Genomic DNA, 13,841 nt, shown 5'->3' on the forward strand with positions numbered 1-13,841 from the left:
CATTAATTTTTAACTTGTCAATCAATTTATATTCTAAACTTCTTTTTTCTAAATTATAAAAATGTTTAGTATTTTTTCCCCTTCTTCCATCCACATTCTTCTTGATCGTATAAATGCACCTTTAGCTTTTTCTTCATAAGTCTGATCTAATTGCAATTGCAAAAGACTCAATTTTTCTTTTTCTTCCTGACTGTAATCAGTAATCTGTGTTAATTCAATTATATCTTTAATAAGAGTATCTTCTTTATTTCTTTTTAACATAACTAGGGTTTTGCTCCTTTTATTAGCTAACCCCCTAATTGTATACTTCATAAATTCCCAATAACTGCCGAAAGAATTGTTCTGTAATGCCTTTCTATAACAATCTTTAATAATTAAGTTAGCATCCTTTACAAATTGGTCATCTTCCAAAAGAGTTTTGTTAAATTTCCAGTAACTAAATTTTTTGGTTTTTAAAGATCCAGATGTATTAATCAACAAAAAGATACCTTTATGATCCGTCAAAACTGCAGGACTCATATAGACATCAGTAGTGAGATTCTCCAATTCTTTTGAAATGAGCCACATATCAATTCTAGACTGTTTCGAAAAATCTCGATTACTCCATGAAAACTGACTTAATCCCGGGTTCAAACATCTCCAGATATCAATTACACCCAAGCCAAAGCACAGATTTTCCAAATGAACAGACTCACCTCTATGATTAACCCTTTGAGGCCATCTATCCATACTCTCATCAAACACTGTATTAAAATCTCCACCCAAAATTATTTTAGCTTCTGAAAATCTATTTAAAACCTGTTTTATACTATCTTCTAGTTCCTGAAAAAGAAGTCTATTTTGTATTTTATTATTGGTGGCATATACATTAACAAGTATAAACTGTTTCCCCCCAATATCAACTGTTAAAATGATCCATCTCCCAAAATGATGCATACTACTGTGAAGAATTTTCCCTTTAAAGTTTCCTTTCAAAACAGCAACACCTGCTGAGTGATTAGTACCATTGGAAAGCCAAATATCATCCCCCCACTGATTCCTCCAAAACTGCAAATCCGATTGACATGCATGTGTTTCCTGTATAAAATAAAAATCAGCATTCGCTTTTTTACAAAACAAAAAAACTGCTTTTCTTTTCACAACATTTCGAATACCTCTGGCATTAATAGAGAAAATAGAAAAAGACATACACAAAAGCAAATAACTAACTCTAAGATTGTCTAAATTATTGAGTTTTTCAAGAACCAGAACTATAACAGTCTTTAATACATAACTACAACGTTCCAAGATAACACTAAACAAACACTAGTATATACTGCTATAACAAATAAAACCAAACATAATCATTAACTGAGCAGTCACTGGGAGCGAATCTCCTTCCCGTCCACAAAGGCCCTCACTCCCACCAAGTAGGCTCTCCTCCCCTCTCTTCTTGCAGCTTCAACCTGGGGCCACAGCTGGTTCCTGGTGCTCCTGTCTGCGGCGGACAGGTCCTCTGCAAACCTCAGTTTGTTCTCATTCAAATACTCATTCCTCCTCGCCGCTCGCCTTAGCGTGTCCCTCGCCGTCCTCTTGGTGAACTGTATTATAATCATTCTGGGGGCGCACTTGCCCAGACATGTTCGCTCTCCCGAGCCTGTGAACAACGTCAATGGCCGATATCACGTCCTCCTGGTCCAGCAGGGTCCTTCTACAGATACCTTTCACTGTTGCAACAATGTCCTCATCGCGTTCCTCCTTAACTCCAAGTAATTTTAAATTCCATCGTCGATGGTATCTTTCTGCATCGTTCACTTTCACTTCAAGTTCTTTAATATGTTTTTCCTGTTCGGTATTCACTCGTTTAAGGTCTTTTACTTCACTCTTTAAGTCTTCAACCTCTTTGAACACAAAGTCTACGGACTTTTTAAGACCTTTAATTCCGACTGTATTAAAATGAATCATTTCCTTCAGCTCACCCGTGTTCTGTGCCATCATGTTGAAGATGTTGGTCTGGAGCTCCTCAGCGTCAGCTCGCCCCTTCCTCTCTTGGCTGCCGGGGTTTTCACAGGTGTGCTGAGCAAGGACTCCAGCTCTTCCTCCGGCAGATGAGTCTCACTTGGGCTGCGAGCACTCGCGCACGAGTGCATCTCCAGCACTAAATCCACGTCCCCTGCAGCTGCTTCACTTTTCTCTTTCGTTGCCATCGATTTTCTTGTAGTACTATATATATTTGACTGAGGTATCTTAGTCTTCTCCTTCGAAGACCCAGCACTCTCTTTTCTTTTCCCAGTACTACTCATATCGAAATTCTTCAACCTCAAAAATAACTTTTTATTTTTCAATTATAACCGAAGTTTAAACAACTAGTTTTAAGTCCTTATTTTTCTGTAGTCAAAAAAGCAAACAAATGATATTCAGGTCATGAAAAACTCAAGAAACTCCTCAACCTCTAAGCTTTACCTCCCACCTGAACGCCATCTTTAACGCTCAGTCTCGTCAGAGACTGAGCAAGGTGTTTAAAGACAGATTTTGTCAAGGTGACATCATGGTAGAAAGAAATGAACTTGTTTCTTCTCGACAGAAACGCTCTTTAGCTCTTTCAGCGTTATGCAGGGAACAGATCTATCGAGAACACTTGAGTCAGCGCGAAACGCCGTGTTCTGTCAGTTTGATTTCATATTGCTCGTAGCGGCGCCCGGCTTTTGTCTGTCAAACGCTAGGTTGCGCTTCTTCATGCTGCATCGCCGGCACGAGTGGAGCTTTTAAAACGTCTGTTCTTACTGCGCCCCATAAGAAATCATTTGTCCCCGTTCAAAAGAGATTGTGTGATGTCCTGCAGCGTTCGCAAGGCAAACCTTTGACAGTTTGAAAAGAGGAATTTATTCTTCTTCCTGTTCTTGCAGTAGTTACAAAGTCGAACGTCTTTACACGATCTGCTGCAGTTTTCAGTGGGCGGGCTTTGTCAAATGGCTTGGAAAAAGGCACTGTGTTTCGGCTCGGGAAACACCCTGCATGTTTTCTGTGTGTATAGCTGTCTTTTAACGCATACAGAACTCATTCGAAATCATTGATTTCTCCAATTAACAGGGGCCCTTTTTGAACCTGCGAGAAGCTGTCTTTCAATGTAACAGATTTACTCCGGGGAAAGGCAGCATGATATTGAGAGTTTCTCAAGCTTTCAGCACCCATATCGGACTGCGTGTATGCAGACATCGCTCAGAATCCCCTGTAAGATTCTCCCCCAATTCATTTGTGCAACCTCTTTCAAAAAAGGCTTTGCTGGTCACATTTTTAGGTTCATAACAGAAGTTACGGACACTCGGCGCTGCGTTGGCCGGGAATCGAACCCGGGTCAACTGCTTGGAAGACAGCTATGCTCACCACTATACCACCAACGCACAGCTGCTGAAGCCCTGCAGGACACCACGAGAGAATGCTCACGATATCGGACGCTGTCTCCGGGACGTGCTGATTCCACACATCGTGAACAAATCATGATATTGTTAGTTACTGTAGCTAGACGTTCAAATGAGTTTCATGGCCAGATGGACTGTTTCCTCCAGCGGTATAGTATTGCAGTAGGACAGCACGATGCCTGCAAGACTATGTCACGCTAAACGCCACAGATTGTGTTTGTCCGTTCGTGTCAGTCGTCCTGCAGCTACGGGAAGTGGGACACAGACATGCTGCAATGCTTTCAGGGCGTTATGATTTGTTTGTGCAACATCCGAGAAGAGTACTTGTGGCTTGAATGTGAACTGTACGTGGCCGCCCCCTTTCCTCTGTAGTGCATGATTTCCTCCCGGCATGCCCTTCGTCATTGTTCTGTCATCTTGTATTTAAAGGGTTGTATTTCTGCTGCTGAAAATAAGCAACGGTTTTCTCACAACGCCCTTTGTTCCCAACGGAGACCTTGTCTGTCATGAAATTCTTCAAAACCTCGAGCTATAAGAAGAAGACGACAGATATGAAGCGTTACAGCAACGACATGCCATGAGACGATTGGTAACGATTTCCATAGGATCCCCGCGGTTGCCTGGCAACCGTCAACTTTGCGCAGTGGCAGTATCGTAGCCTGTGAGGTTTAGCCGAGGCGCGATTATTGCTAGTTGAAAACTTTTCCCAATACCCCGCTTCCGCCGGTTTGCAATACAATCGGCGGAAGCAATTTTTGACAGTCTCGTCAGAGACTGAGCAAGGTGTTTAAAGACAGATTTTGTCATGGTGACATCATGGTAGAAAGAAACGAGCTTTTTTCTTCTCGACAGAAACGCTCTTTAGCTCTTTCAGCGTTATGCAGGGAACAGATCTGTCGAGAACACTTTTGAGTCAGCGCGAAACGCCGTGTTCTGTTAGTTTGATTTCATATTGCTCGTAGCGGCGCCCGGCTTTTGTCTGTCAAACGCTAGGTTGCGCTTCTTCATGCTGCATCGTCGCATGAGTGGAGCTTTTTAAACGTCTGTACTTACTGCGCCCCATAAGAAATCATTAATCATTTGTCCCCGTTCAAAAGAGATTGTGCGATGTCCTGCAGCGTTCGCAAAGCAAACCTTTGACAGTTTGAAAAGAGGAATTTATTCTGCTTCCTGTGCTTGCAGTAGTTACAAAGTTGAACGTCCTTACACGATCTGCTGCAGTTTTCAGTGGGCGGGCTTTGTCAAAGTCGTGGAAAAACGCACTGTGTTTCGGCTCGGGAAACATCCTGCATGCTTTCTGTGTGTATAGCTGTCTTTTAACGCATACAGAATTCATTCGAAATCATTGATTTCTCCAATTAACAGGGGGCCTTTTTGAACCTGCGAGAAGCATTCTTTTAATGTAACAGATTTACTCCGGGGAAAGGCAGCATGACATTGAGAGTTGCTCAAGCTTTCAGCACCCGTATCGGACTGCGTGTAAGCAGACATCGCTCAGAATGCCCTTTAAGATTCTCGTAGCGGCGCCCGGCTTTTGTCTGTCAAATGCTAGGTTGCGCTTCTTCGTGCTGCATCGCCGGCACGAGTGGAGCTTTTAAAACGTCTGTTCTTACTGCGCCCCATAAGAAATCATTTGTCCCCGTTCAAAAGAGATTGTATGATGTCCTGCAGCGTTCGCAAGGCAAACCTTTGACAGTTTGAAAAGAGGAATTTATTCTGCTTCCTGTTCTTGCAGTAGTTACAAAGTCGAACGTCTTTACACGATCTGCTGCAGTTTTCAGTGGGCGGGCTTTGTCAAATGGCTTGGAAAAAGGCACTGTGTTTCGGCTCGGGAAACACCCTGCATGTTTTCTGTGTGTATAGCTGTCTTTTAACGCATACAGAACTCATTCGAAATCATTGATTTCTCGAATTAACAGGGGCCCTTGTTGAACCTGCGAGAAGCTGTCTTTCAATGTAACAGATTTACTCCGGGGAAAGGCAGCATGATATTGAGAGTTTCTCAAGCTTTCAGCACCCATATCGGACTGCGTGTATGCAGACATCACTCAGAATCCCCTGTAAGATTCTCCCCCAATTCATTTGTGCAACCTCTTTCAAAAAAGGCTTTGCTGGTCACATTTTTAGGTTCATAACAGAAGCTACAGACACTCGGCGCTGCGATGGCCGGGAACCGAACCCGGGTCAACTGCTTGGAAGGCAGCTATGCTCACCACTCTACCACCAACGCACAGTTGCTGGAGCCCTGCAGGACACCACGAGAGAATGCTCACGATATCGGACGCTGTCTCCGGGACGTGCTGATTCCACACATCGTGAACAAATCATGATATTGTTAGTTACTGTAGCTAGACGTTCAAATGAGTTTCATGGCCAGATGGACTGTTTCCTCCAGCGGTATAGTATTGCAGTGAGACAGCACGATGCCTGCAAGACTATGTCACGCTAAACGCCACAGATTGTGTTTGTCCGTTCGTGTCAGTCGTCCTGCAGCTACGGGAAGTGGGACACAGACATGCTGCAATGCTTTCAGGGCGTTATGATTTGTTTGTGCAACATCCGAGAAGAGTACTTGTGGCTTGAATGTGAACTGTACGTGGCCGCCCCCTTTCCTCTGTAGTGCATGATTTCCTCCCGGCATGCCCTTCGTCATTGTTCTGTCATCTTGTATTTAAAGGGTTGTATTTCTGCTGCTGAAAATAAGCAACGGTTTTCTCACAACGCCCTTTGTTCCCAACGGAGACCTTGTCTGTCATGAAATTCTTCAAAACCTCGAGCTATAAGAAGAAGACGACAGATATGAAGCGTTACAGCAACGACATGCCATGAGACGATTGGTAACGATTTCCATAGGATCCCCGCGGTTGCCTGGCAACCGTCAGCTTTGCGCAGTGGCAGTATCGTAGCCTGTGAGGTTTAGCCGAGGCGCGATTATTGCTAGTTGAAAACTTTTCCCAATACCCCGCTTCCGCCGGTTTGCAATACAATCGGCGAAAGCAATTTTTGACAGTCTCGTCAGAGACTGAGCAAGGTGTTTAAAGACAGATTTTGTCATGGTGACATCATGGTAGAAAGAAACGAGCTTGTTTCTTCTCGATAGAAACGCTCTTTAGCTCTTTCAGCGTTATGCAGGGAACAGATCTGTCGAGAACACTTTTGAGTCAGCGCGAAACGCCGTGTTCTGTCAGTTTGATTTCATATTGCTCGTAGCGGCGCCCGGCTTTTGTCTGTCAAACGCTAGGTTGCGCTTCTTCATGCTGCATCGTCGCATGAGTGGAGCTTTTTAAACGTCTGTACTTACTGCGCCCCATAAGAAATCATTAATCATTTGTCCCCGTTCAAAAGAGATTGTGCGATGTCCTGCAGCGTTCGCAAAGCAAACCTTTGACAGTTTGAAAAGAGGAATTTATTCTGCTTCCTGTGCTTGCAGTAGTTACAAAGTTGAACGTCTTTACACGATCTGCTGCAGTTTTCAGTGGGTGGGCTTTGTCAAAGTCGTGGAAAAACGCACTGTGTTTCGGCTCGGGAAACATCCTGCATGTTTTCTGTGTGTATAGCTGTCTTTTAACGCATACAGAATTCATTCGAAATCATTGATTTCTCCAATTACCAGGGGGCCTTTTTGAACCTGCGAGAAGCATTCTTTTAATGTAACAGATTTACTCCGGGGAAAGGCAGCATGACATTGAGAGTTGCTCAAGCTTTCAGCACCCGTATCGGACTGCGTGTAAGCAGACATCGCTCAGAATGCCCTTTAAGATTCTTGTAGCGGCGCCCGGCTTTTGTCTGTCAAATGCTAGGTTGCGCTTCTTCGTGCTGCATCGCCGGCACGAGTGGAGCTTTTAAAACGTCTGTTCTTACTGCGCCCCATAAGAAATCATTTGTCCCCGTTCAAAAGAGATTGTGTGATGTCCTGCAGCGTTCGCAAGGCAAACCTTTGACAGTTTGAAAAGAGGAATTTATTCTGCTTCCTGTTCTTGCAGTAGTTACAAAGTCGAACGTCTTTACACGATCTGCTGCAGTTTTCAGTGGGCGGGCTTTGTCAAATGGCTTGGAAAAAGGCACTGTGTTTCGGCTCGGGAAACACCCTGCATGTTTTCTGTGTGTATAGCTGTCTTTTAACGCATACAGAACTCATTCGAAATCATTGATTTCTCGAATTAACAGGGGCCCTTTTTGAACCTGCGAGAAGCTGTCTTTCAATGTAACAGATTTACTCCGGGGAAAGGCAGCATGATATTGAGAGTTTCTCAAGCTTTCAGCACCCATATCGGACTGCGTGTATGCAGACATCGCTCAGAATACCCTGTAAGATTCTCCCCCAATTCATTTGTGCAACCTCTTTCAAAAAAGGCTTTGCTGGTCACATTTTTAGGTTCATAACAGAAGCTACAGACACTCGGAGCTGCCATGGCCGGGAACCGAACCCGGGTCAACTGCTTGGAAGGCAGCTATGCTCACCACTATACCACCAACGCACAGCTGCTGGAGCCCTCCAGGACACCACGAGAGAATGCTCACGATATCGGACGCTGTCTCCGGGACGTGCTGATTCCACACATCGTGAACAAATCATGATATTGTTAGTTACTGTAGCTAGACGTTCAAATTAGTTTCATGGCCAGATGGACTGTTTCCTCCAGCAGTATAGTATTGCAGTGAGACAGCACGATGCCTGCAAGACTATGTCACGCTAAACGCCACAGATTGTGTTTGTCCGTTCGTGTCAGTCGTCCTGCAGCTACGGGAAGTGGGACACAGACATGCTGCAATGCTTTCAGGGCGTTATGATTTGTTTGTGCAACATCCGAGAAGAGTACTTGTGGCTTGAATGTGAACTGTACGTGGCCGCCCCCTTTCCTCTGTAGTGCATGATTTCCTCCCGGCATGCCCTTCGTCATTGTTCTGTCATCTTGTATTTAAAGGGTTGTATTTCTGCTGCTGAAAATAAGCAACGGTTTTCTCACAACGCCCTTTGTTCCCAACGGAGACCTTGTCTGTCATGAAATTCTTCAAAACCTCGAGCTATAAGAAGAAGACGACAGATATGAAGCGTTACAGCAACGACATGCCATGAGACGATTGGTAACGAGTTCCATAGGATCCCCGCGGTTGCCTGGCAACCGTCAACTTTGCGCAGTGGCAGTATCGTAGCCTGTGAGGTTTAGCCGAGGCGCGATTATTGCTAGTTGAAAACTTTTCCCAATACCCCGCTTCCGCCGGTTTGCAATACAATCGGCGGAAGCAATTTTTGACAGTCTCGTCAGAGACTGAGCAAGGTGTTTAAAGACAGATTTTGTCATGGTGACATCATGGTAGAAAGAAACGAGCTTTTTTCATCTCGACAGAAACGCTCTTTAGCTCTTTCAGCGTTATGCAGGGAACAGATCTGTCGAGAACACTTTTGAGTCAGCGCGAAACGCCGTGTTCTGTCAGTTTGATTTCATATTGCTCGTAGTGGCGCCCGGCTTTTGTCTGTCAAACGCTAGGTTGCGCTTCTTCATGCTGCATAGTCGCATGAGTGGAGGTTTTTAAACGTCTGTACTAACTGCGCCCCATAAGAAATCATTTGTCCCCGTTCAAAAGAGATTATGCGATGTCCTGCAGCGTTCGCAAAGCAAACCTTTGACAGTTTGAAAAGAGGAATTTATTCTGCTTCCTGTGCTTGCAGTAGTTACAAAGTTGAACGTCTTTACACGATCTGCTGCAGTTTTCAGTGGGCGGGCTTTGTCAAAGTCGTGGAAAAACGCACTGTGTTTCGGCTCGGGAAACATCCTGCATGCTTTCTGTGTGTATAGCTGTCTTTTAACGCATACAGAATTCATTCGAAATCATTGATTTCTCCAATTAACAGGGGGCCTTTTTGAACCTGCGAGAAGCATTCTTTTAATGTAACAGATTTACTCCGGGGAAAGGCAGCATGACATTGAGAGTTGCTCAAGCTTTCAGCACCCGTATCGGACTGCGTGTAAGCAGACATCGCTCAGAATGCCCTTTAAGATTCTCGTAGCGGCGCCCGGGTTTTGTCTGTCAAATGCTAGGTTGCGCTTCTTCGTGCTGCATCGCCGGCACGAGTGGAGCTTTTAAAACGTCTGTTCTTACTGCGCCCCATAAGAAATCATTTGTCCCCGTTCAAAAGAGATTGTGTGATGTCCTGCAGCGTTCGCAAGGCAAACCTTTGACAGTTTGAAAAGAGGAATTTATTCTGCTTCCTGTTCTTGCAGTAGTTACAAAGTCGAACGTCTTTACACGATCTGCTGCAGTTTTCAGTGGGCGGGCTTTGTCAAATGGCTTGGAAAAAGGCACTGTGTTTCGGCTCGGGAAACACCCTGCATGTTTTCTGTGTGTATAGCTGTCTTTTAACGCATACAGAACTCATTCGAAATCATTGATTTCTCCAATTAACAGGGGCCCTTTTTGAACCTGCGAGAAGCTGTCTTTCAGTGTAACAGATTTACTCCGGGGAAAGGCAGCAAGATATTGAGAGTTTCTCAAGCTTTCAGCACCCATATCGGACTGCGTGTATGCAGACATCGCTCAGAATCCCCTGTAAGATTCTCCCCCAATTCATTTGTGCAACCTCTTTCAAAAAAGGCTTTGCTAGTCACATTTTTAGGTTCATAACAGAAGTTACGGACACTCGGGGCTGCGTTGGCCGGGAATCGAACGCGGGTCAACTGCTTGGAAGGCAGCTATGCTCACCACTCTACCACCAACGCACAGTTGCTGGAGCCCTGCAGGACACCACGAGAGAATGCTCACGATATCGGACGCTGTCTCCGGGACGTGCTGATTCCACACATCGTGAACAAATCATGATATTGTTAGTTACTGTAGCTAGACGTTCAAATGAGTTTCATGGCCAGATGGACTGTTTCCTCCAGCGGTATAGTATTGCAGTGAGACAGCACGATGCCTGCAAGACTATGTCACGCTAAACGCCACAGATTGTGTTTGTCCGTTCGTGTCAGTCGTCCTGCAGCTACGGGAAGTGGGACACAGACATGCTGCAATGCTTTCAGGGCGTTATGATTTGTTTGTGCAACATCCGAGAAGAGTACTTGTGGCTTGAATGTGAACTGTACGTGCCCGCCCCCTTTCCTCTGTAGTGCATGATTTCCTCCCGGCTTGCCCTTCGTCATTGTTCTGTCATCTTGTATTTAAAGGGTTGTATTTCTGCTGCTGAAAATAAGCAACGGTTTTCTCACAACGCCCTTTGTTCCCAACGGAGACCTTGTCTGTCATGAAATTCTTCAAAACCTCGAGCTATAAGAAGAAGACGACAGATATGAAGCGTTACAGCAACGACATGCCATGAGACGATTGGTAACGATTTCCATAGGATCCCCGCGGTTGCCTGGCAACCGTCAACTTTGCGCAGTGGCAGTATCGTAGCCTGTGAGGTTTAGCCGAGGCGCGATTATTGCTAGTTGAAAACTTTGCCCAATACCCCGCTTCCGCCGGTTTGCAATACAATCGGCGAAAGCAAATTTTTGACAGTCTCGTCAGAGACTGAGCAAGGTGTTTAAAGACAGATTTTGTCATGGTGACATAATGGTAGAAAGAAACGAGCTTGTTTCTTCTCGACAGAAACGCTCTTTAGCTCTTTCAGCGTTATGCAGGGAACAGATCTGTCGAGAACACTTTTGAGTCAGCGCGAAAAGCCGTGTTCTGTCAGTTTGATTTCATATTGCTCGTAGCGGCGCCCGGCTTTTGTCTGTCAAACGCTAGATTGCGCTTCTTCATGCTGCATCGTCGCATGAGTGGAGCTTTTTAAACGTCTGTACTTACTGCGCCCCATAAGAAATCATTTGTCCCCGTTCAAAAGAGATTGTGTGATGTCCTGCAGCGTTCGCAAGGCAAACCTTTGACAGTTTGAAAAGAGGAATTTATTCTGCTTCCTGTTCTTGCAGTAGTTACAAAGTCGAACGTCTTTACACGATCTGCTGCAGTTTTCAGTGGGCGGGCTTTGTCAAATGGCTTGGAAAAAGGCACTATGTTTCGGCTCGGGAAACACCCTGCATGTTTTCTGTGTGTATAGCTGTCTTTTAACGCATACAGAACTCATTCGAAATCATTGATTTCTCCAATTAACAGGGGCCCTTTTTGAACCTGCGAGAAGCTGTCTTTCAATGTAACAGATTTACTCCGGGGAAAGGCAGCATGATATTGAGAGTTTCTCAAGCTTTCAGCACCCGTATCGGACTGCGTGTATGCAGACATCGCTCAGAATCCCCTGTAAGATTCTCCCCCAATTCATTTGTGCAACCTCTTTCAAATAAGGCTTTGCTGGTCACATTTTTAGGTTCATAACAGAAGTTACGGACACTCAGCGCTGCGTGGGCCGGGAATCGAACCCGAGTCAACTGCTTGGAAGGCAGCTATGCTCACCACTATACCACCAACTCACAGCTGCTGGAGCCCTGCAGGACACCACGAGAGAATGCTCACGATATCGGACGCTGTCTCCGGGACGTGCTGATTCCACACATCGTGAACAAATCATGATATTGTTAGTTACTGTAGCTAGACGTTCAAATGAGTTTCATGGCCAGATGGACTGTTTCCTCCAGCGGTATAGTATTGCAGTGAGACAGCACGATGCCTGCAAGACTATGTCACGCTAAACGCCACAGATTGTGTTTGTCCGTTCGTGTCAGTCGTCCTGCAGCTACGGGAAGTGGGACACAGACATGCTGCAATGCTTTCAGGGCGTTATGATTTGTTTGTGCAACATCCGAGAAGAGTACTTGTGGCTTGAATGTGAACTGTACGTGGCCGCCCCCTTTCCTCTGTAGTGCATGATTTCCTCCCGGCATGCCCTTCGTCATTGTTCTGTCATCTTGTATTTAAAGGGTTGTATTTCTGCTGCTGAAAATAAGCAACGGTTTTCTCACAACGCCCTTTGTTCCCAACGGAGACCTTGTCTGTCATGAAATTCTTCAAAACCTCGAGCTATAAGAAGAAGACGACAGATATGAAGCGTTACAGCAACGACATGCCATGAGACGATTGGTAACGATTTCCATAGGATCCCCGCGGTTGCCTGGCAACCGTCAACTTTGCGCAGTGGCAGTATCGTAGCCTGTGAGGTTTAGCCGAGGCGCGATTATTGCTAGTTGAAAACTTTTCCCAATACCCCGCTTCCGCCGGTTTGCAATACAATCGGCGGAAGCAATTTTTGACAGTCTCGTCAGAGACTGAGCAAGGTGTTTAAAGACAGATTTTGTCATGGTGACATCATGGTAGAAAGAAACGAGCTTGTTTCTTCTCGATAGAAACGCTCTTTAGCTCTTTCAGCGTTATGCAGGGAACAGATCTGTCGAGAACACTTTTGAGTCAGCGCGAAACGCCGTGTTCTGTCAGTTTGATTTCATATTGCTCGTAGCGGCGCCCGGCTTTTGTCTGTCAAACGCTAGGTTGCGCTTCTTCATGCTGCATCGTCGCATGAGTGGAGCTTTTTAAACGTCTGTACTTACTGCGCCCCATAAGAAATCATTAATCATTTGTCCCCGTTCAAAAGAGATTGTGCGATGTCCTGCAGCGTTCGCAAAGCAAACCTTTGACAGTTTGAAAAGAGGAATTTATTCTGCTTCCTGTGCTTGCAGTACTTACAAAGTTGAACGTCCTTACACGATCTGCTGCAGTTTTCAGTGGGCGGGCTTTGTCAAAGTCGTGGAAAAACGCACTGTGTTTCGGCTCGGGAAACATCCTGCATGTTTTCTGTGTGTATAGCTGTCTTTTAACGCATACAGAATTCATTCGAAATCATTGATTTCTCCAATTAACAGGGGGCCTTTTTGAACCTGCGAGAAGCATTCTTTTAATGTAACAGATTTACTCCGGGGAAAGGCAGCATGACATTGAGAGTTGCTCAAGCTTTCAGCACCCGTATCGGACTGCGTGTAAGCAGACATCGCTCAGAATGCCCTTTAAGATTCTCGTAGCGGCGCCCGGCTTTTGTCTGTCAAATGCTAGGTTGCGCTTCTTCGTGCTGCATCGCCGGCACGAGTGGAGCTTTTAAAACGTCTGTTCTTACTGCGCCCCATAAGAAATCATTTGTCCCCGTTCAAAAGAGATTGTGTGATGTCCTGCAGCGTTCGCAAGGCAAACCTTTGACAGTTTGAAAAGAGGAATTTATTCTGCTTCCTGTTCTTGCAGTAGTTACAAAGTCGAACGTCTTTACACGATCTGCTGCAGTTTTCAGTGGGCGGGCTTTGTCAAATGGCTTGGAAAAAGGCACTGTGTTTCGGCTCGGGAAACACCCTGCATGTTTTCTGTGTGTATAGCTGTCTTTTAACGCATACAGAACTCATTCGAAATCATTGATTTCTCGAATTAACAGGGGCCCTTTTTGAACCTGCGAGAAGCTGTCTTTCAATGTAACAGATTTACTCCGGGGAAAGGCAGCATGATATTGAGAGTTTCTCAAGCTTTCAGCAC

The 13,841-nt window shown here is 45.2% G+C and overlaps 7 non-coding genes across 7 annotated transcripts; 5 read left to right on the plus strand and 2 right to left on the minus strand.

Annotated features, from left to right (window-relative positions):
- Nucleotides 1–3,308: 3,308 nt before the first annotated feature.
- trnag-ucc (transfer RNA glycine (anticodon UCC)) lies at nt 3,309–3,380 on the minus strand. Its single transcript has one exon. It is a non-coding gene; the product is annotated as a tRNA-Gly (tRNA).
- A 650-nt stretch (nt 3,381–4,030) lies between these two features.
- Nucleotides 4,031–4,172, plus strand: LOC148810540 (U4 spliceosomal RNA). Its single transcript, XR_016086761.1, has one exon. It is a non-coding gene; the product is annotated as a U4 spliceosomal RNA (small nuclear RNA).
- Nucleotides 4,173–6,278: 2,106 nt separating this feature from the next.
- LOC148810541 (U4 spliceosomal RNA) lies at nt 6,279–6,420 on the plus strand. Its single transcript, XR_016086631.1, has one exon. It is a non-coding gene; the product is annotated as a U4 spliceosomal RNA (small nuclear RNA).
- Nucleotides 6,421–8,526: 2,106 nt separating this feature from the next.
- LOC148810542 (U4 spliceosomal RNA) lies at nt 8,527–8,668 on the plus strand. Its single transcript, XR_016086772.1, has one exon. It is a non-coding gene; the product is annotated as a U4 spliceosomal RNA (small nuclear RNA).
- Nucleotides 8,669–10,045: 1,377 nt separating this feature from the next.
- Nucleotides 10,046–10,117, minus strand: trnag-ucc (transfer RNA glycine (anticodon UCC)). The gene has a single exon. It is a non-coding gene; the product is annotated as a tRNA-Gly (tRNA).
- A 650-nt stretch (nt 10,118–10,767) lies between these two features.
- On the plus strand, nt 10,768–10,910 carry LOC148810544 (U4 spliceosomal RNA). The gene has a single exon (XR_016086725.1). It is a non-coding gene; the product is annotated as a U4 spliceosomal RNA (small nuclear RNA).
- Nucleotides 10,911–12,456: 1,546 nt separating this feature from the next.
- LOC148810545 (U4 spliceosomal RNA) lies at nt 12,457–12,598 on the plus strand. The gene has a single exon (XR_016086783.1). It is a non-coding gene; the product is annotated as a U4 spliceosomal RNA (small nuclear RNA).
- The last annotated feature ends 1,243 nt before the right edge of the window (nt 12,599–13,841 follow it).

The sequence above is a fragment of the Atractosteus spatula genome, assembly GCF_055471065.1.
Source record: "Atractosteus spatula isolate fAtrSpa1 chromosome 26 unlocalized genomic scaffold, fAtrSpa1.hap1 SUPER_26_unloc_1, whole genome shotgun sequence".
Taxonomy (NCBI): domain Eukaryota; kingdom Metazoa; phylum Chordata; class Actinopteri; order Semionotiformes; family Lepisosteidae; genus Atractosteus; species Atractosteus spatula.